Source organism: Anser cygnoides, chromosome 2 (genome assembly GCF_040182565.1).
Source record: "Anser cygnoides isolate HZ-2024a breed goose chromosome 2, Taihu_goose_T2T_genome, whole genome shotgun sequence".
In the NCBI taxonomy this organism is placed as follows: domain Eukaryota; kingdom Metazoa; phylum Chordata; class Aves; order Anseriformes; family Anatidae; genus Anser; species Anser cygnoides.
Window position 1 is genome coordinate 161044282 of NC_089874.1, and position 20382 is coordinate 161064663.

At 45.8% G+C, this 20382-nt stretch overlaps 1 protein-coding gene across 5 annotated transcripts in view; it reads right to left on the reverse strand.

The window, feature by feature from the left end:
• TSNARE1 (t-SNARE domain containing 1) overlaps positions 1–11156 on the reverse strand; it is a 462920-nt gene extending 451764 nt beyond the window's left edge. For 3 of the 5 annotated variants that reach the window (XM_066990788.1, XM_066990790.1, XM_066990789.1), the window contains exon 1: positions 11075–11155. The gene's annotated coding sequence lies outside the window, so the exon portion shown is untranslated. Of the gene's footprint in view, positions 1–11074 lie in introns of all 5 variants that reach the window. The other 2 variants (XM_066990792.1, XM_066990791.1) reach the window with 2 other exon arrangements.
• Between the last annotated feature and the right edge of the window lie 9226 nt (positions 11157–20382).

Sequence of the window (20382 nt, forward strand, 5' to 3'; positions counted from 1 at the left end):
AGTAGCACTGAAGCAGCTGGCTTGAGCTCATTTACTGCCAGATAATACCTCCAAGCCTCCCAGTCCAACTCTGCAGCCATCAGAGCCATCTCTTCCCTGGACAGTGCCCAGGAATCGCTTGCAAATGCAGTGCAACTGGATTTACTGCTTCTGCAACCCTGGAAACCCAAGTTACAGAGGTGACGTTACATTTCGTTTTGCCAATGCTAATCTAATACCTTTTTAAAGGTGCACACGTTTCACTCTGTTGGCTTCCAACGCCTAATTCCTGGCCCTGCTAAGCTTCAGAATAAATGAGAGGAGTGTGCCCTCTGGGCGAAATCCCTTGCTGTAATCTGTATTCAAAACACACCGCTCCAGAGCCTTGCGCACGTTGCCAAAATCGCCTTGAGGTTTGCTCTTGAGATGGCAATTTGCATATCAACATTTTGCTGCAGAGATTACCCAATGTCCCCGCTATTATTTTAATACTCAACTGTGGGCGGCCCCCCGAGCGGTGCACAGAAGCACACGCTAAAAATACCCGCCTTCCCCACTGGCTCTGCACATGACCACAGCTAACACCGGCTCGGATGCAAAACCGCGAGCGACGGCAGCCATCCGCCTCTCAAGGATGCTGCAGAGCGCTCCAAAGTGCTGAGAACCAAAGAGCTCAATAAAACACGCTGAGAACCAGAAAGTACCTCTGCACGGATGGAGGAAGGATGCGCACAGTAGCTGGAGGAGGAGAACCGCAGGAGGAGCTGGGTTTGCAGCCACGGAAAGCTGGAGATATTTATCGAAGCACGAGACGTACTTGGGAAAACAAATTAAGAGGTAATAAAGGAAAGCAGGCAAGGGAGGCATCACCGGGGACGTGAATTTAAGACTCTGAAAGGAAGAAGGGAAAGAAAGCTCGTGCGAAGAAGATGAGCAGTCCTGTGAGCATGGCCTGACTCATGCCCCAGAAGGGAGCTCCCTGTCCCCATTGGCAGCACGGTGCTGTGAAAGCATACGAAAACCGACAATTGCAAGCTTTTCTATGCCTTCCTCCTGCTCGCCCAGCAAAGCCCGGTCTCAGAAGTGGTAATTATTTTTGGCAAGACATAAACAGGTCCAGGCAATGAAACCAAAAAACAGTTATTTACGAGACACAAGGCAGGGAGTTGCATCGGAGCCCGGCTATCAAATCAGCAAGCACAAGGTCACTCTCATCTGCTTAGGAGAACAGATTTTTTTTCTTTTTTTTTGGAAACTGGTGTGCAAGCCTGGGTCAGCCCAGACAGGCAAAGAACAGAAAATGCCAGAAAAACTTGCCTCGATCAAGGGCTTTCTTGCAGAAGTCGTAGGCAATGAGATGAGGTTCATCAAGCTTTTAAGTGACCATGAGCACCACCTCCACCACGGGAGCAGAGGAAGAAGGACATCAGGTTGTCTGCCAAAGCTGATGTAGAGGGAGGCACCAGAGGGACTCAACCTGCACATAAAGTAAGTATGAACGCATCCATCACCTTATCCTGAAGGCCACCAACTGCTTCCAGGGAATCAGGTTACCGTCCCAACCTCCCAACCCAAGAAGCACCAGAGGTTTCAAGAAGCAATTTGCTTTCGAAGAGCATGGCTTTATACTCTCATCCACCTTTCTGCCAGCAGAGAAAGACAGCAAAATCTGAGCCCTCCCAGCCAAGGGGACGTTGCAACCCAAGACTGCTCAAGAAAGCAGGAGCATCTCAAGCCCACAAAGTGACCACTGTGGAAAAGGTAAAAGCTCCTTCTGGTCTTACAAGGGCCAGATGGATGCTAAAAGCCAAGAGGTACAGGAAGGCAGGAGGCAAGCAACCCAAAGAGATGAAGACTTCTAGACTGCCTTCTGCATCCCATCTTTACATTCAAGTGCCTCACAAACATGATCAAGACCCACAACTCTGTCTCCAAGTAAAAATTAAACTAAATTCTTATTAATTAAAAGAATACCACCAAGACAATGCACTAGCAATGGAACTGGACCAAGAGAGAAGAGCGAGTCTGGAAATCTAGCAGCCCATGAGATGTCTCTACACACAAAATGAAACAAACTGAGTGCGAAGAACAGGACAAATATACAACAGAGTAACATACAAAGCAAGAGAGGAATAAGAAAAGACACTCTTGGTCTCCATGCAGAAAGAGGATCTTTATAATTAAAGTTATGGTATTTCCATGAGGGGACAAAAAAACAGAATTGAAATATTTTCCATTCCCCCATGTTTGTGGCAAAGGAGAAGAAATGCATCCACTTGAAGCTCTAGCAGCGATAATCAGGGGGATATTACACTATCTATAGTGAGACTGTCAATCTGCTTTTTTGGATTCAACAGTGCATCTGTCACAGCATCCCATTTTATTGTAATATCGCGGCGCTGTTCACACCACTTCCTAAGATGCATTTCCAAGGGGACTAGTTTTGGCACTTTGCTAGGATAGCAATCCATCGTACTTTTAGAAAAATGACCTGTACCTACGAAACTTTCCTGTGGTGCATGATCAACGTTTAAGAGGCCTTTTGAAAGCTCACAGTTGTTCTCTACCACAAATACGTCAAAAAGCAACACTTCTGGGACTGTGACGCCCACATTTTGCCACCTATTTGCATCTTCAGGCACTTGCAGTTAATGGAAGTTGAAGGCCCTCCACTTTGAGAAATCAAGCCACTAACATGTGGTGGTCTAAGCACAACTTTAAGTTCAACAGTTTTATCACCGTAAAAATCTTGTTGATCATCATTAAGAGAGGTCCTAGGAAAATAATGATTCCACTCCGTGCACTGCAGCTTCAGCAGAGAAATGACTGAAGCCACAGAAACACAGAAACTTAGGTTGTCAATGATGAGTTTTCATGGAATCACAGAATATCCTGATTTGGAAGGGACCCACAAGGATCATCAAGTCCAACTCCTGGGTCCACAAAGGACCACCAAAAATCAGACCATGTGTCTGAGAGCATTGTCCAAACGCTTCTTGAACTCCAGCAGGCTCGGGGCCATTACCACTGCCCTGGGGAGCCTGTCCCAGTGCCCGACCACCTCTGGGTGCAGAACCTTTCCCTCACACCCAGCCTGACCCTCCCCTGTCCCAGCTCCATGCCGTTCCCTCGGGTCCTGTCGCTGTCCCCAGAGAGCAGAGCTCAGCGCCTGCCCCTCCGCTCCCCTCGTGAGGGAGCTGCAGGCCGCCATGAGGCCTCCCCTCGGCCTGCTCTGCTCTGGGCTGAACAAACCAAGGCACCTCAGCCACTCCTCATGTCTCTTCCCCTCCAGATCCTTCACCATCTTGGTAGCCCTCCTTTGGACACTCTCTGACAGTTTTATGTCCTTCTTATATCAGGGCACGCAAAGCTTCACACAGTATACAAGGTGAGGCTGAACCAGCGCAGAGTAGAGAAGCCTCCAACTCTACAACTCAGAGCAGAGAAATAACCAACTCTCAAAAAAATAGCGTAAAACCAAACAAAAACTCATGCAGCATATTTATACATATGAGAAATATTTATTTCTACAGAAATACTTTATACAACATATATATTTATATAAATTTCATTTCTCACACTTGTTCTCTGAGCACCTGCTGCCTGGGACTGATGTTGGGACTGATGTTGGGGTTGATTTTGGGACTGATGTTGGGGTTTCACCATCAGTAACAGGCAGGCGAGAGATCTGTTGGCAATATATCAAGCAGACAGAAGACACCAAAACATTTTGAATACCTATATCCCTTATCCAGCTCTTTAGCAGTATGTTTAAACTTGTATAGATCAGGTATTTTAGAAGTTACGAGATTCTCACCAGAGTCTAGGAAGCTAACGGTGACACAAGGGATCACAAATTAATTGTTTTGTGGGGAGAAAAAAAAAAGCCACAGAATCATAGAATTCTTGTGATTGGAAAAAAACTTAAAAGATCGTCTAATTCCAATCCTTCTGTCATGGGCAGGAACACCTTCTACTAGACCAGGCTGCTAGACCATGAAGCAAGAACTAAACCTTAAAGCAGCTTTTGACGGCAGAAAATAATTTCTTCCTAATATCTGATATAAACCTACACTCTTTTCAGTTTAAAGACATTACATCCGCCAGAGAGTCCCCCTCCAGCTTTCTTGTAGGTCCTTTTCAAGTACTGGAAAGCCACTATATGGTCTCCCCAGAGCCTTCCCCAGTCAAAAGCTACATTAAGGTTTAGTTCTTGCTTCATTAGGCTTTGCAGGAAGAAATTCTTCACTACGACGGTGCTGAGGCACTGGCACAGGCTGCCCAGAGAAGCTGTGGATGCCCCATCCCTGGAGGTGTTCAAGACCAGGCTGGATGGGGCCTTGGGCAACCTGGGCTCCTGGGAGGTGCCTCTGCCTATGGCAGGGGGGTTGGAATTAGATGGGCTTCAAGGTCCCTTCCAACCCCAAGCATTCTATGATTCCATGAAGAGCTAAAGATCTGCAGGACCCAACAGAAGAATATATCTACATGGAAGATTTAAACAATAAATTAAAAAAAAAAAAAAAGAAGATCCATCTATTCCTCAGTGCACAGCATCTACTCTTATATAAGATGATTATTTTCTTTTGCCAGCTGTGAATAGAAAACAGTTCATCAGAGTTAACTTCATGCTGTTTTAGCAATTGGCATACTTTTTTTTTAATAAATGGTTTCTCATTATTAAAGATCCTTGGCAAAAAGAAGGTCATTCCACGTACGGTTTCTCAGCCAGACCATAATGGTCTGAACAAGATAGATTGCAATGAGGAGTACACTGGTCTTTTTTTTCCCCTCTCCATCCTCATGATGGCATGGCCTTGAGTAGTGCCAGGAGAGGTTTAGATTGGATAGCAGGAAGAATTTCTTCATGGTAAGGTTGGCCAAGAACCATGGAAATGGTGGAGTCCCCATCCCTTGAGGTTTTCAGGAAATGTGTGGCTGTGGTGTATAAGAGCATGGTTTAGTGATGGGACTCAGTAGGTCAGGTTGATGGTTGGACTTGATCCCGAAGGTCTTTCCCAACATAGATGATTCTTTGATTTTCAGTCAATGGCAGGACATAAAAGAGCCCTTGCGCCCAGCTAGCACTGAAAGCAAATAATCAGCGTTATTCTCCTTCAAAATTTTGAAAAATTCCTACACTTTGGCAACAATCCGCTCCAGCAGAAACAACACCAAAATTGCACAAACTCAACAGCTCATCGCCTGCAGCTCCCGGTGCCAGGCGGATGGAAGCGCAATAAATAAGGAATAAAGGAAATCCATCACGTCCATCGTCATATTAAATAATTACCCAGTGAGTCAGCACAGTTCCGTTGGGTTCCTGCAGCCTCATCTCTCTTCCCAATTGCCAGGCAGATGCACAGCAGCATTTCTCTCCCCATAAAATTGCAATATTAGAAGAATTCAGAGCATAACAAAACCTCCAAGCTGGGCCAAGGAGGCGTCCACCTGGAGAGCAGTGTTTGGTGGGCAGGGATGCTGCGAAGCGTTTGGTAATAATTCAGCTTCAACAGATTCACGGTTATCTACAGTTAGTTGTGGCCACTGCTCAAATTGATAAAAAGTCCGATTTTTCACTGCTAATATGTTTTCTGAACAAATTATTCATGCTGAAAATTTCAATAGTGGTTATTTGCTGAGGACTAAATTCAAGGAGGAAATCTGGATGTTGAGTGGTGTTCTTCGAATAACACCGGGGAGGGAAAATTGTTCGCTCACACTGAAGATGCTTCGTTTTGAAAAACCTCTATCATCTCCAACCTCATTTCCTACACCTCAGCATTTCCCCCTCCACGGAAGTCTCAGCTGATGCTTTGTACTCGACAGCCAGAAAACTCTGCTAAGACTTTTTCTCCAGAAAGTTTTGCCCAAATTTCAAGCCATCATCATCGCATTGCTCGTAAACCCAAGGCGATATCATCTGGTCTTCTTCAAAAAGCCGAAAGGACTTATTTTTCTCCTCCGAGACATCCTAATTTTGGGACTCATGAGCACCATTTCATGTGAACTGTGGTCACGGTCATGAGATGTCACATGCAAGTGGTGAATAAATAGGGGCTTTCAGGGACCAAAAAGAAAGATGGGAAAAAAAAAAAGTAAGAAAGGCCAAGCTGTGTTCATGGTTTTATGTTTCCATCACACAGCTCCTCTACAATTTCTTCACATTTTTATTCAAAGCAGCCAAGCTTGGGGGTTCCTTTGGACCATATCAGTATGGTATCTCACGCGACAAAGGGAATTTTATGACAAATGGCTTAACCCAAAAGATTTGGGTCTCAACTCCTCCAAAGCTACCTTTCACACACAAAAAAAAAAAAAAATAGACGAGGCATCTCCCTCCTCCACGCAGAAGTAAAACGAGAAGATTCATTTAACATGGCCCTGGGCAACCTCCTCCAGGTGGCCCTGCTTGAGCAGGGGTTGGCCCAGAGGACCTCTGCGATTCTCTGAAAACAATGGGAATTGGGGAAAGCCCTAGTCCAAAACCCTGCTACATAGTGGTTTCCCTTAAAAGATAATAGGGATATAAATTCTTCTTTGCAACTTTTTGCTTGCAATAGCCCAGGAGATGAGTAGCCAATGCAAGTAAATGCCCTTTGGGAGAGCTTTGCCCCTAGCTATGAATCCCAGCAAAGCAGCATCACAAAACGTTTTTTGGGTTTTTTTTTTAGACCCATTTTCAGAATATTTTCCTGAACAATTGATATATTTTTCTGAGCAACTGATAATATTTTTAACAATTGATAATATTTTTCTGAATAACTGTTCACCGATCTCCGCTTTCTGATGGTGCTGCAAGAAAAACTGACAGTAATACAGAAAAAAAAAATCCATTCTTCCCCCTTTTTTAATATTAATTATTTTTTCACTATCAGAATCACTGGAAGGCAGAGATGTGCCCATGCATTCCAACAAAGACACGGCACCTGCCTACTGAATTTCCTGACTAGTGGAACTAGCAAGAAAACGAGTTTTAAATAGAAACCTCCCTGCAAGCGTTAAATCAGATTAATTCTTTTACTTTATTTTAATCTTACATACCATTTGCAAGGCAAGCAGGAAAAATAAAAAAAAAAAAAAAAAAAAAAAAGAGCAGGGTTCTTATCTCGACCGCGCTCCTTTGGCGGAAATGCTGGGCTTTATTAAAACCCACAAATAACCTTGGTGACAGCAGCGCTGTCGGCGAGGTGGGGCTGTGGCACGCGTTTCATCCACAGCTTTCCGGGCGCTCAACGTCAAGCACTGAGCGTCCTTCGTCGCTGCGGCACCTAACGCCGCCGCTGGCAGCACCAACCTGAGTTTCTGGCCAGGTTTTTGTGGAGCTGCAGGTGCCAGAAAGCGCGCTGCAAGGAAACGAACTCTGAAGGGCTGGCGATGCTGCTGGAGGAGAAGCTTTGCGATCCTACGCCAGCGAGCGTCGGGGTTTAGGCACGCTCCGATGCTTCGTTTTGAGCCAAGTTCATGCATTTCGATGAAGTCTGGATCCTGCCATAGGTAAATCTGCTCGGCAAGACACCACCAGCCACATCCCAAGTGGAAGAGCCCGGTTTTCCATCCATCGGGTCTCCAGCGCGGGATCAGACGTGGACATTAAGTCTGGTGCAAGCAGCCTTCGCCCTGACCACGATGACCCCAACCCTACATAAAGCACACACCGAGGCTCCTCCTGCCCTCGGGTGTCATGGATTTACACCATCAATTGCGGATTTACACCATCAATCGTGGAGATACCAACCTCAGAAGATCCATGAAAAGCCAAGCAAGAGCCATCTCCCCACCCGATGAAGCTGAAGTGTAGGAAGGAAGACAACAGAGGCAGCAAAAGTAAATCCCATTTCTTCAAGTTCCTTCCATTTGCATCCAGCAGAACGCGGTTATGGAACAGGCAGGGAATCAAAAGCATTTATTTTTATCTTGATATTATTTACCCTTTCCCGCTTGCTATTTAAACATCCCTGAATTCCCAGGAAAATCAGCAATTCAAAACACCGTTTGATATATATTTATAAGCAGGGGGAAGCACAGACCCGTTCATTTTTGACTTGCTCGCTTTTTTTGTTTGTTTTATTAGATTTCAAGTGCCGTAATATCGACGTGCCAGCTTCTCGAGAGGCAGAAGTTGGAGCCAGCTGATCCTTCAGGTCCCTTCCAACCCAAATTGTTCTGTGATTCTCCTTCTCACCTACCACGGATTCTTGACCAAGAGATAAGACAGGATGGGAATAAAGGATTTAATATTAAAGTCCCTGTTCCACCAGCCTCTCTAGACAAATTTCCAGTCGTCTTCATGCACAAGAGGCAACTTTGGACTGCTGGAAAACTGCAGAGCAGAGTTACACGGCAAAAATACCCCCAAAAAGTGCCTGATGTGACTCCCTGGTAGATGTTCCTGCTCCAAACACCAGCCCTGAGCACAGAGCAGAGGATTTTGAGGTATCTCGCTGCCAGAATCGCTGCCTGCCCCTTGCCCAGCCCGTGCCACCCAAGCCATCTTCCTACCCATCGTTTGGGGACCCGAGCCAAGGAAAGCGCACAAATTTCACTCGTGCTCCCAACACCGTTCACCATCCTTTGAGCCAAGCAAATGCCAGCCCTGAGGAGGTACCAAACCCTCCCTTCCCGCACCCAATTTCTAGCGGAGCTCCTCGGGGCACCTCTGCCAGCCCAAACCCAGGTGCTCGCACCCCGCCGTGCTCAGCAACTCACCCGCTGGGGCAAACCTCTCCTCCCGCTGGCTCTTCCACCTCCATTTCCCAACCCGCCGCACTGCGAAGCCTCCCAAAACCTTACGAGGCATCCCAGGAAGATGCTGAGCTCCGCATCCCAAACCTGCTCCAAGCTCCTCAGAGCAAAGCGGGCTCGCTGCTGCCCTCGCCTCCTTTCCGACACGACTTGGGGAGGAGCAGGGGTGGCCGAGGAGGCACAGCCGCATTTACGCTTGAGCTCAGCCTCTCCTACATCCCTTACAGCCACAACAGTGATTTGTCTTTTTTTTTTTTTAATTGCATTAACAGGCACAAGCAAAACAGCAAGGCCTGGCTGAGCGCAGCGGAGGGGATTTGCTGCTCAGCTGATGGCTGGAGAGAGGGAATCGGCGCATCAGCGGTGCCCTGGAAAAAGGCAGGGATGAACCTGGAGACGAGATGAAAATTTGGAGGCTCGAGCCACCCACCTGCCGTGCTGGCTCCCGGGCCCAGCGCATTCACAGCCCCACTGCAAAGCTTGGAAAATGGTGTAAAAGTGGGATTAATAACAAAAACGTGACTTATTTCTATTATTTTTGAAGAGGAACGAGGGGAGAGAGGGGAAGTAAAACTAATCCAGGTTAGTTCCCCCTTTGGAGTCCATGCATCACTAAATCAGCGCACTTAAAATGCAAACAGCAAAAGGTTTCGCGGGGCACGTTCGGCGCGCTCGCTGCAGAAGCAAAACGTCCTTCTGGGCTGTAAAAACCTTCAGCTTTTTGCTAAAGCTGCCGGAACGGTGATTTTCAGGTGCTGCGGGTTCAATGCACCGTGCAGCAAGGGCTCAACTTACTGAAATCTCAATATATTTTAAAGCACAGGCGTAACAACTAAAGTTTCTGCCAGGGCATTATCTTGAAGGTCATAAAATTACCACCATACCCCCCAAGCAAAGTCAGAAGCGATCCCAAATCCCTTATTTAACTGCACCGAGGGTGCTGGACCAGTTCCTGACCCGGCCATCACACCGGAGCTCAGCCCCACGTGTTTTGCTGTGTGAAGGCACTGCAGAGCAGTGCCGCCGTGGCTGGTGGCAGGGGACAAAGCTCCCAGGCCAGCACACGTGGGCTGGGCGTGCAAGGGGCTCCCGAGCACAGAGGCTTCCTGTGCACGGCCAGAAAGCCTCCAGGTTGCACGTGCACACCCCGTGCATGGCCACAAAGGCTCCAGTTTGCATGCACACGCCCTGTGCAAGGCCAGCAAGACTCCGCTTTGCATTCTCACACCCTATGCATGGTCAGAAAGCCTCCAATTCGCACGTGCACACCCTGGGCAAGGCCAGCAAGCCTCCACTTTGTGCACGCACGTCCTATGTAAGGCCAGCAAACCTCTAGTGTGCATATGCGCGCCCTGTGCAAGGCCAGCAAGCCTCCACTTTGCACAATGCACACTCTCGTGCATCGCCCGAAAGTCCCCAGTATGCATTCTAACAACCTGTGCAAGGCCAGGAAGTCTCCAATTTGCACACGTACACCCTGTGCATGGCTAACAAGCTTCTACTTTGCACTCTCGCGCCCTGTGCAAGGCCAGCAAGGCTTCACTTTGCATAATGCACACGCCATGCAAGGCCAGCAAACCTCCAGTTTGCCCATGCACACCCTGTGCGTGGCCAGCAAGCCTCCAATTTGCACATGCATGCCCAGTGCAAGGCCAGCAAGTCTCCAGCATGCATTCTCACGCCCTGTGCATGGCCAGGAAGTCTACACTTTGCACATGCACACCTCGTGCAAGGCCAGCAAGCCTCCACTTTGCACACGCACATTCTTGTGCATGGCCCGAAAGTCCCCAGTATGCATTCTAACAGCCCGTGCAAGGCCAGAAAGTCTCCACTTTGCAAACGCACATCTTGTGCAAGGCCAGCAGGCCTCCAGTTTGCACATGCACGCCCTGTGCATGGCCAGCAAGCCTCCAATTTGCACATGCACGCCCTGTGCAAGGCCAGTGAGTCTCCGGCATGCACCCTCATGCCACGTGCATGGCCGTAAAGTCTACAATTTGCACACGCACGCCCTGTGCATGGTCAGCAAGCCGCCACTTTGCACTCTCACACGCCGTGCAAGGCCACAAAGCCTCCAGCACGCGTTCTCACACCCCGTGCGTGCCCAGCGAGCCTCCGCTTCGCACACTCACGCCCCGTGCAAGGCCTGAGGGTGCCCACTTTGCACACTCACGCCCCGTACGCGGCCATAGGGCCACGGAGCCAGCTTGCACGCCCGGCTCCAGGCGGTCCCACGCCCCCTGCCCCCCCCCCCCCACGACCGCGCGCCCCGCGTGGAAGGGGGGGGGGGGAGGGGCGGGGAGAGCCCAGCGCGCGCCCCCGCCGCCGCGCGCGCGCGCGCGCCCCTCACCTGCCGCCGCGCGCCCGCCGCCGGCACCCAAACATCACGTGACCGCTCCCGGCCCCGCCCTCCCCGCTCCCCGACCACGTGCTCGCTCCCCTCCCTCCCCGGCGCCCGGGCTTTCGGGTGAGCCGCCGGACTACAAGTCCCAGCGGGCCTTGCGAGGCGTCGCCCCGCCCCCTTGCCCGCCCCGGGTGGCCAATCGGGGATGAGCGCGGGGGCCCCGCCTCCCGTCCCCTCAGAGCGTTGGGCGCCTGAGGGGGTCGGGGACGTGCCTCAGCCCCGCGCCCCCTCAGAGCCCCCGGGCTCACTCTCAGGGGGTCCGCCTGTGCTGTCCCCTTGAAAAACAGAATTATAAAGGTTGGAAAAGAGCTCTGAAATCATCTGGTCCAACCATCCCCTGCCACCAATATCACCACTAAACCATGTCCTTAAACACCACGTGCAGCCTTTCCTTGAACACCCCCAGGGACGGTGACTCCACCACCTCCCTGGGCAACCCGTCCCAATGCCTGACTGCTCTTTCTGAGAAGAAATGTCTCCTCGTTTCCAACCTGAACCTCCCCTGGCGCAACTTGAGGCCATTCCCTCTGGTCCTATCACTGGTTACCTGTGAGAAGAGGCCGACCCCCAGCTCCCCACACCTTCCTTTCAGGCAGTTGCAGGGAGCAATGAGGTCTCCCCTGAGCCTCCTCTTCCCCAGACTAAACAACCCCAGCTCCCTCAGCTGCTCCTCACAGGACTTGTGCTCCAGGCCCTTCACCAGCTTCGTAGCCCTTCTCTGGACACGCTTCAGGGCCTCAATGTCCTTCTTGTAGTGAGGGGCCCAAAGCTGAACACAGCACTCGAGGTGCGGCCTCACCAGAGCAGAGTACAGGGGGACGATCACTTCCCTGCTCCTGCTGGCTGCACTGTTCCTGATACAAGACAGAATGCCAGTGGCCTTCTTGGCCACCTGGGCACACTGCTGGCTCATGTTCAAGCCAGCATTGATCAACACCCCCAGATCCTTTTCCTCTGCACACCTTTCCAGCCACTCTTCCCCAAGCCTGTAGCACTGCATGGGGTTGTTGTGGCCAAAGTGCCGAAGTATGGGCCCCGGCACTTGGCCTTGTTGAACCTCATCCCATTGGCCTCTGCCCATCAACTCATCCTGTCCAGGTCCCTCTGCAGGGCCTTAATACCCTCCAGCAGATCGACACTTCCCCCCAGCTTGGTGTCATTGGGGTCTAAGGGCCTGTGCGGCAGCGAGGTGCTTCCCCTGCCTTCCCTCCTCCCATCTTTCCTCAGCCCTGCAACACCCCTCCTGTGTGTTCATTAATTAAAACAGCTGTTACCATTAAATTAAATAACCACATTTTAGCACTGGATGAGCTGAATCTCCTTCGATATTTAGCAGACGATCCTGGCTGCTCTGTGAGGGCAGGATCATGCCTTCTACTGCAGCGACACGGCGCTTAGCGTTCAGTGTGCGATCAGCAGCAAATATATAAAAGCCACTGAGTTGCTGTTGTTAAAGCACTGGCCACGGATGCGATGCTGTTGAAAACACCACGATTTGTGGTGTTTCCAAGACCAGCTCAGGCGGCTTTCCCAGCAAAGTGGTTTAACAGACCAGCCTGGCCCACACAGCTCCTGCTGTACCTGCGCGGGGAGGTTGCTCTTTATTTGCTAAGTGACAGCAGCTTTACTTAGGCGAGCTGGAAGTGGTTGGCTTTGCAAAAGGAGTTATAAAGCAAGGATTTTCTTCATAGGGCCTTTAAACGACAATTCATTTTAACAAGGGGCTGACAAGCCAGCTGCCTTTTCAGAAATGTAATTCTGTACCGATAGCCCTGCCAAAAAAGTTTTAAAAGGGCTGAGGGGCCACCTAAGCCTCCATAAACTTCAGGGTTTTTACAGCACCAAACCACTATCAGAGCATTTTTCTCAATCTTTTGCTGCAATGGTAAATCACTTATTTGTGTGGTCTCTAAAGAAAATCCCTAAGGAAAAAGGCCATAAAAATGCACTGATAATGAAATACAGCTGTCTGGCTTGCCAGCTGCAAAATCCTCTGACCGCAGTTGCACGTGCAATATGCTTGGTTCTTGCTGAGGGGTTTTCTTGGGAAGGAAGAGCAGGTTAATCCTACGAGAAGCAGAGATTACAGTTCAAAACCACTGAAAATTCAGGAAAGTCCTGTAATTTGCAGTACAAATAATATTTACTTTCAGTGGGAGCCTCATGAAAGTAAATAAGAAAAAAAATATATAAACGTATGCCAATGTAAGATACAGACAAAGTATTCTGGGGGACAGCAACCATAACAACTACAGTAAGATAAAACTCATGTTGTGGTCTGCAGTCTCTGCATCTTGCTCATTTTGCATATTGTAGTTGAAGAAATACTGCTTGATTAATAAGTATGTTATTCATACAATAATAATACTTTGCAATTGGGACATTTTTTATCTGAAGACTTTGGGCTTATACTTACGTTCACATTGGGTGTATCAGGATTTGTCCTTGTTATCACCAGCTGCGTATTGATCTCGTGTTGATAGTTTTCAAAATGAGCAAGGGTAGGTCCTTGGCATGGTGTGGCAATCGGGCCTTTCACGTAAACAGGCAAGGTGTCTTACATCATCTAAAACAACGCTTTTTTTGAACGGAGGAAAAAAAAATACATCAATTAACAGCTTTATTCCACCCTATAGCCATAAGGGATTGCTACTGAGACTATTATCCAGCTAGGTTAACTCTATTTTTAGGGGTTTCCTTCCAGTATTTAAAAAGAGTTTCCTTTTGGCTCACGAGTTTGTTTTGTGAATCTCCTTAACCCCATAATCTTTCAGTAGCTATACTATTAGGGTACTTATAGAAAGGTTATCCTCTTGTCGTCTAGGTTACTTTTTCTGAAGATACGTTTATTTGATTTTCCTGTAGTAATACCTCCTGATTTTTCATCAACCTCCATTGCCACTGTCTATTTTTTATTCTTTTTTTTATCATCTGATGAGTTTCTTTGTTCACTGTATGATAAAATAAGTCATGCTTTTATGAAAACATTATTGAGAATGTAGTAGAAAATGGTAAACCTACGAGGGGCAAATATATTGGAGAATATTAAAAGAGCAATATCTCTTCTACTAAGTTTCAGTGTAAGAAAAAAAAAAAAAAAGAACAAATGTAGATTTGCATTAAATCCTGTTATATTCTTACATATAACCCAGAGGGGTTTCATTCCCAATAAATTTTGCAGGACTTTTCTACAAGGCAGGAGAATACAAAACATAACTTACATGAGTAGTAAGGGATTGTCATGTGGATCATTCAGGCTGTAATTTCTTTTGCGGTCTTAATATTGCTTCTTATAAAATCAAAACCACTATTAATTTTTCTCCCGTTTTGGATTCACTGGAAGTGTTGGTATGTTCAGGAAAACAGAGGTAATTAAATAACACAAGAAAGCTTTAATGACTGCTTAATTTATCCCATTGTTGGGATAAATTTATCCCATTAATTATTAATAATTATATCATCCCATTATTTTATCCCATTATTGGGAGGGACACAGCAATTGTGTCCCTCCCAAAAGCCACGCAAACCTGGCGGCAAAGCTTTCTAACACAGCAGTAAAGGAAGAGGAAAGAGCAGCTCAGCATTGCCACAACGTGAAGAAGAAAGCCTGAATACTTCTCTGGAGTTTGTACAAACCAAATTTCCAGATTTTAAAATTATCTCAGAACCATTCATTTAGTATAGTTTTTTTTTTTTTTTTTTTTGGTTGGTTGGTTTTTTTCATCTGATCCTTTACTTAAGAGTCTCCACTTTTGGCCAAACCCCCTTCGTTTCAGAAGTTTCTTTCTCCATTTGCCTCAATTTCTTTACAGATCTCAAGGAGAAATGTTTTCCTTTCCCCTCTCTCCAGACTACTATCTCCTTTTGCTATTATTTCTGCATTCTGCCTAGAATTTGGATAGAGGTTATAGCTTTTCTGACAAAATACGGCTGTTTTTTAGTATCACTTAACTTTTCAATCCCAGATTAATTGGACAATTACACATTTAGAATAGTAGTTTTGTTTTGTTTTCTCTTTGATAAAAATGCTCTTTTCCAGTCAAATGCCTTATATACCAAGCCAGTCAGCTGCAAGGAGCGCTGGAACAAATAGAAGTTGGTCTGAATGCTTCACAAAAAAACGAGGCGGGTTCTTATTTCCCATTTTCAGAGCTCTGTGACGGTGACCTAAGATTCCCTGAAAACAGTACGTCTCGGAGAGCTTATCGCAGCATATCTGTATGTTGTTACCTGTGAGCAATTTAATAAAAAAGTTATTATAGCGACAATAAAAGGAGGCTGGAGAATGCCTGCTAATCCCCGAACAACCTTATTTCAGTCTATTTAAAGTCCAGGAGAGACTTGTATTCCGGGACCTAGCAGATTCTGACATAAAACAGATGTTTTCATCAAGTACTGCAATGGCAGCAATACACGTCCCAAGCTGGTGACTATCCAGCAGGTCTGATACGTCACAAGGAGGAATCACGAGCTATAAAGAGCCTATTTTCAGGACTTTCTGTTGCTTTCCTGTTTTAGTTACACGCAGGTATATCTGCGGATTTTAGTGGCGTTACGCCTCGATTCATCTTAGCGTTGTTTGATTTGACCCTTCCTTTTCTAGAAACGTCAGGATTAGGAAAATAAAAACCCCAAACGGGTATACAAAACTTTGTGTCTGAAGCACTGAAGAGTCAATCGCCTCATCAATAAGCGTGCCCGATACTCCCAGCAATCCTGGTGATCAGCTTTGTTTAAGAAAGCTCAAGATATTAAACTGGAAAATTAATGGAAATTAAGCCTGGCACAGCTAAAGGAGCACATGCCGAGTGCAACAGTCGTAACACCACAAAGAGGGAGCGAGGCTAAAGCAAGCAGCCGGGGAGGAAAGCTTGGAGGTAACTAATGGACGTTGGAACAAATCCCTCGTCCTGCCTAACTCGATGACAAAACACCACCGTTAATTTGCTCTGTTCTGGAAAAGCAGAAAATAAGCTACTCTTGTGCCTAAATACTTGTAAATATGTAGGACTGAGGTCTGGTTTTCACTTAGAGCAACTCAGTTGTTGCTGCACCTCTATAATCAGAAGATTTGACCCATACGGAGAAACCAAGTACAGGATTTACAGGTCCAAACCTGCAAGGAGGGCACCGCAGAAATTAAGGAAGATTTCAGCTGTCAAAGTCTTAGTTCTTCCCTATGACATCTAAAAGCATCCCGGCGTCCAAAGCATAACCGAAATCCTTTTTATTGTGTGCAATACCCATGTGAAACTAATAAATGCGTCACGCAAAGCAAGGAGCCTTGAAATACAAGTAGGTACGTAGGTTCTTAGAAAATGGGAAAATAGTCTTGGTTTAAAATATGTATTTCTCATTTCATCTGTAAATATTTCATTCATTGCCTGGTTCTAACACTGAATTCCCACTACCAGAAGCAAGTCTCTATTTGGTTACTGTTATTAGAGCTACATTTACTACTGATTAATCAATAATTGTCCTTTCTACCTGTGGTCTCCTCCAGTTACTAGGTTTTCTCCCAAATTAGAATTAGACACTTTGGGAGGAAAAGATTCCTGTTTTCTACACATACGTGCTACATCTCTCACAACAGGTTCCCAACTATGTTCAGCCTCCAAGTGCTGCTGCATGTTTTGCTGCATTATTTAAATAAAAATACCGTGCTGAGAAATGTAATGAAGTCTTCCATTTCAGAAAGAAAGATTTAAAAAATGACCAAAGAAGAGCACTAGGTTTTGGGATTCACTGATGAAAGGTGCAAGCAAATGGCAAATCAGTGGCAAAAATGAGAAAATGGCAAAAATGAAAAAATGAAAAAAAAAAAAAAAAAGATGAAAAAGTGAAGTTTTCTTCACTTCTGAAGTTTTACCTTTCTCCAAAGGTAGAAATTTTGGTTTTAGTGTGACTGCAGTGTCAGTACAGGTATTTAGCAGTGAATCCAGCAGTGCGTTAAGAACTTGATTTTTGGAAGATGGTTTCCAAAATGGAGAAGCTAAGCAAAGAACACCAGGAAAGTCTTTTTATCATGACTAACTGCCTCCATTACTTCAGTAAGCCCTTTTGAAACATCATCAGCTCTCTCTGAATTTGCAACATCACTTTGCTCAGAAAAAGAAAACATCACCTGAATATATAAAGGTAGGGATATGCAGATCTGAAACATGGAGAAAGTGTACTTTTCCCGGTGTTTACAGGGACTCGGCTGGAGTTCTGTCAAGCTTTCTGTCCACGCTTTCAAACAGCAAGAGAAAATCTACAAAAACAACAGCAAGAGTGATCAAAAATCTAACCAATGCTATGAGTAAAGAAGGGAAGAGATGAGCTTGTTGAATCTAGAAAACAGAAGACCTGGGGAAATAGGAGCAACTACTCAGTAATACGTTCTGTTGTAACTTCAGAATTTTTAAATGTCGTTGTTTCAGGCCAAGATCCATTTAGCCCCATGTTCTGCTTCTCTCAGCACCCGTCAGTGGATGCCGAAGGAGAAGTAAGCCCGGAGGAGATGCTGGTGACAGCTCCCCCAGTCTCCACGTGTTCTCGGCTGAGGATTTACCTCATTTTGTTGTGGTCCTTGCTGATTGTCTCTTCCATCTCTTCACCCAGTCGTAACCCTACAAAAATCGTCATTCATATTTTTCATGTCTGCTACCAGCGATATGAAAGACTCACTTCTTTCATTTATTTTGAATCCCATTATCTTCACGTGAAGACGTTAGTCATTGCACTAGGAGAAACTACTCTGGATCCCTCTCCAGGCCTCCACACCCCTCATGAATATGCAATCAGTTACGTGCCACCCAAACTGTCTTCTCCAGTCCCAAGATTTTCAGCCTATACGAGTATTCCCCATAAGGAAAATGTTCCTTTTGCCTTTGATCATCCTTCTCTGGATCTTTTCAGTCATCTTCAGTAGTCTTTCTGAGATGCCAGGTTTGGAATTACACACGATGTTTAGGGTAGGGTAACCCCAGATGGATGTGATTGCATGATGATGCTTTTCGTTTTGATTTTTTGTCCCTTTCTGAAGAATTGCTATCATTTTAGAACCTTTTTATCTCACTTCTAGTGAGCACAGAGCTGCTGTTCAGAAGGAAGTGCTTGTCATAACCCCGTTCCTTGTTCCTGCATGACAAGGGTTGACCAAGAACATTTTATTTACTGGGTTATTGACATCCACAAGCCTGTTAACCCATTTAAAAATAAAAATAAAAAATCAAGAGATCCGTAACGTGCAATTTCTCAGTAGTGAAATCTTTTTTACCATCCTTCATCAAAGTTGCAGCTAATTTATCTGGTTCAGATGTCGGGCTGGTAGTTCCCTGGATCCCTCCTGGACCCTCTCCAGTCTTCTCGAACCAGGGAAGTAAGTTTTAAGGGACACATTGCACATTTTTGTTAATAATTCAGATATTTCATCTTTCATTTTCTGCAGAAACCCTTGGGTAAATATATCTAGCCCTTCTATTCTGTCCATGTTTCTTCTTTATTTCCAATCTCTGCTTTCACTACAATTTCAGGCAGACTCTTGGCTGAATCCTTCCCTTAAAGAAGGCCTAGGTTGTTTATCACCCCTGTTTTTTTCTGTACTAAACACCGGTGCAAAGAATTCATATGGTTCCTCTGCAGTGACCTTTTTCTCTGTATACAGTTGCCACCAATTGGTCTTACAGGCAGGCTTTTTGCTCCTGATGTGTTGAAAAAAGGAATTAAAACGTCTTGTTTCCTTTCATTGGCTCCTCCTCAGTCTCTTTTGGCCTGCCTCATTACATTGTGCTTTTAATCTGCTCGAGTTCCCCATTCTGGTTTCTTTTTTTGGATACAGCTTTAGCTTTTTGAAGGATGCCTCCTATTTCTAATAGCAGCCTTTACTCTTCTGTTCAGCTTCCTTTTTTCTCCAGGCTTTTCTAAGAGAAAACCAGCGGTACGCCAGTGGCATGTTTCCTAGTCGCCACCCTTCAGTACTGTCAACACCTGTAAGGATTTAATTCCTTTAGCTTCCTCTTTTAACTTTTTTTTTTTTTTTTAAGAGCTTATTTTTACACATTCCCCCTGTGAATTTGGGCAAAGCTTTGGTGGACTGCTCAACCCCCGCTGATCCCATAGGGATGTTGACGCAAGGTTCATTGTGGAATCTGCTCCAGGATGCTGACTTCTTTATGAGCTTTTGATCGAGAGTTTTCTTAACACTTAGTACCAACCTAGGGGGTTATCCTCTTCTGGGGTCAGTAACCAGCTACTGCTTGGCACATGCTTTGAAGGCATATAAAAATTCTGTGTTTTTTTTTCTTCGGACGGATGTGACCTTTGCTCTGTCTCCGTGGAGGTGACAGAAGTCACCCAATGCACGTGTTTTTCCTGCCCTCCCTTCTTCTTTGCTTTCTATCAACATCAGTTTGTGTCACTATAAGGTAATAGTAAGGTCTGTTAGTAAGGTACAAGTAAAGCCCGTTGACCTGAGTGTGTATTCTTCATTATTGGCCTGGAGCTTACATACGTATAGATCCTCGTGCACATACTTTGCTCTCTCTTTCCAGGATATTGCTCACCTGATAGTGTCTCTTTGATTATTTTCCTTCCACCACATTTCTGATATATGTAGTATACCCATCTCTTCATTTGGGCTAAAAAAGGACAGTTTCACCATCTTTGTTTCTGATGTTTCGAGCGTTTGCACAGTGACATGTTTCTGGCCACTTTGGTTCCTGTCCTGGCAAACTTTTCAAATATCAATCTTTTTTTTTTTTTTTTTTTTTTCTTCTGAACTCAAAACCTTACATTCAAAGTGCCTCTTCGTGACTCTCCCTGGACCCACAAGAGATAATGGGAGAATGTCAGATAACAGTACCATATAAGTCCTGCTCTTTAGAGGTTTTTTTGCAGGAAATTTTGCCTCCACAGAGAGGACCTCCCTTGCCCGTGTCCTTGTTACACATTTGGGCCATGACCACAGGCTTCCTTCCCATCTCTTTCTTCTTATAATCTTCTAACTACCTTGGCATTTTATAACAATGAACTGTATTTTCTTTTAAATCCAATCACTTTAATAGGTGATAATTTCTTTCCTGACTGGTCTTCCACGCATCTTATTTTTGCTATCCTCATGAAAATAGTCTTAGTACCCTTTTGATGAAGGTGTCTCTATAATTTCTCTGGACGAAGTGGAAAGGAGGCAAAAACAAATTTTAGGAAAGAAAATATTGCGGAATTATGAAACAAGAACCTTTCAAAGTGATTTAAAACTTTGTAGTGACCTG